The sequence below is a fragment of the Argentina silus genome, assembly GCF_951799395.1.
Source record: "Argentina silus genome assembly, contig: scaffold_235, whole genome shotgun sequence".
Lineage (NCBI taxonomy): Eukaryota > Metazoa > Chordata > Actinopteri > Argentiniformes > Argentinidae > Argentina > Argentina silus.
This window is the reverse complement of record NW_028152691.1, coordinates 25,001-27,500: the sequence shown is the minus strand read 5'-3', so window position 1 is coordinate 27,500 and position 2,500 is coordinate 25,001. Positions and strand designations below refer to the sequence as shown.

At 48.5% G+C, this 2,500-nt stretch overlaps 1 protein-coding gene across 1 annotated transcript in view; it reads left to right on the top strand.

The window, feature by feature from the left end:
- The first annotated feature begins 2,423 nt into the window (after positions 1-2,423).
- lsm8 (LSM8 homolog, U6 small nuclear RNA associated) overlaps positions 2,424-2,500 on the top strand; it is a 2,040-nt gene continuing 1,963 nt past the window's right edge. Inside the window, exon 1 of the mRNA XM_083697936.1 lies at positions 2,424-2,500. This exon is cut by the window's right edge and continues 33 nt beyond it. The gene's annotated coding sequence lies outside the window, so the exon portion shown is untranslated.

The window sequence follows — 2,500 nt, the reverse complement described above, 5'->3', positions numbered from 1 at the left end:
CTAACCCTACTCCTAAGGTACTGAAGCGAACACCAGCTATGCCCCCACCTAGGTTGAGCATCCTAGAGGAAAGCTTGCCCGTAGGCACGCTTGCTTAGCCCCCTAATACCCTAGGTCCTAGGACATCCTCTGGACACCCAGGGTCAGAGTGGAGAGAACTTACCTTTAGATAGGATGGAGCAATCCCTTGAGACCCCCAGACGGTCCCTCAATATACAGGGTCGAGGCACTCCACTGGCTGATGAAGAGATCAGACCAGTAATAGTCATAACAACTCCCCTCCCTAAATCAGCTACCCCAGTAGGGTTAGGGTTAGGGTTAGGGTTAGGGTTAGGCTAACCCTAACCCTAAATCAGCTACCCCAGTAGGTACAGTACAGACTAACCCTAACCCTAACCCTAACCCTAAATCAGCTACCCCAGTAGGTACAGTACAGACTAACCCTAACCCTAACCCTAAATCAACTACCCCAGTAGGTACAGTACAGACTAACCCTAACCCTAACCCTAACCCTAAATCAGCTACCCCAGTAGGTACAGTACAGACTATGGCTGTAGTTGAGCCCTTCCCCTTTGATAGAATCACCTTTGATCTCAGGATGGAGGATAATTCAGCAGGAGAAGTTAGCGGGACACCCAGCCCGCGGGCAAAAGGTTCCAATCCTGACAAAGGGGAACCTCGAAACACCAACAGAGTGGGCTCTCTTATAGGGAGGAAGGGAGGAAAATAACTTCCAGTCCTTCAAAGCCATTCCAACTTCCTCTGGAACGTAGCCGTGGTGGATAAGGAACTTCCTCTGGAACGTAGCCGTGGTGGATAAGGAACTGATTACCTCCTCGCCTCTAAGCTCCCAGTCCCAGGAAATCCCAGGGGGGCTAAAATACCCTTCAAAAACTATGGTGGTTATTGGTGGACCAGACTCTCCTAGCCCTAACCCTAACCCTAGCCCTAACCCTGGCCCTAATCCTGGCCCTAGCCCAAACCCTAATCCTGCCCATGACCCTAACCCTAACCATGACCATGACTCTAACCCGAACCCGAACCCTAATCCCAACCCTAGCCCTAACCCTAACCCTAACCCTAGTCCTGGCCCTGACCATGGCCCTAGCCCTAACTCTAACACTGCCCATGACCCTAACCCTAACCAATACAGGCTTACAGCTGAGACATGGAAACCATATTACCTACCCTGTTACCTACCCTAATCCTACCCTGTTACCTACCCTAACCCTACCCTGTTACCTACCCTAACCCTCCCCTGTTACCTACCCTAACCCTACCCTAACCCTACCCTGCTACCTACCCTGTTGCCTACCCTAACTCTACCCTGTTACCTACCCTGTTACCTACCCTAACCCTACCTTGCTACCTACCCTGTTACCTACCCTAACCCTACCCTGCTACCTACCCTGTTACCTACCCTAACCCTACCCTGTTACCGACCCTGTTACCTACCCTAAACCTACCCTGTTACCTACCCTGTTACCTACCCTAATCCTACCCTGTTACCTACCCTAACCCTACCCTGCTACCTACCCTGTTACCTACCCTGTTACCTACCCTAAACCTACCCTGTTACCTACCCTGTTACCTACCCTAACCCTACCCTGTTACCTACCCTAACCCTACCCTGTTACCTACCCTGTTACCTACCCTAACCCTACCCTGTTACCTACCCTGTTACCTACCCTAACCCTACCCTGTTACCTACCCTGTTACCTACCCTAACCCTACCCTGTTACCTACCCTAACCCTACCCTGTTACCTACCCTGTTACCTACCCTAACCCTACCCTGTTACCTACCCTAACCCTACCCTGTTACCTACCCTAACCCTACCCTGTTACCTACGCTAACCCTACCCTGTTACCCCTACAGGCTTCCAGCTGAGACACTGTGACCTTGGCAGAGCTTTCATGCACTTAAAAATCAAGACGGTTGATTGAACCATAAACACACGTTTATCATATTATAACACTGCAATTGTGGTTTTGTTACAGTTTTAAGCCCTATGCTCCTATTCTAAACATACAGGAAACTGCTGTGTTTAATGAGATGATGGGTTTTCTGGTAACAATGGGTTAAAGTAATGCTGCTGTCGGCCTGTCTGTAGATCAGAGCCATACAGAATCCACTCAATTATGACTGTGCTAAATATATCTATATTATATTATATTATATTATATTATATTAGATTAGATTAGATTAGATTAGATTAGATTAGATATATAATTATAAACCCTAACCCTATATAGCATCATGTTTTCGCTCAATCTTTTACGTTTTTGTTGGAGACCGAAGTTTAGTGTGTGTGTGTGTGTGTGTGTGTGCGTGTGTGTGTGTGTGTGTGTGTGTGTGTGTGTGTGTGTGTGTGTGGCTTTAATAACATCGTCGCTCCACGATCATCTAGTCTTGTCTGGCGCCGTCTAGTTCCTGCACACCGATCCTCTGATCAGGATCCGCAGCGTCGCTCAAACAAACAAGAAGGAATCTCCCGTCCG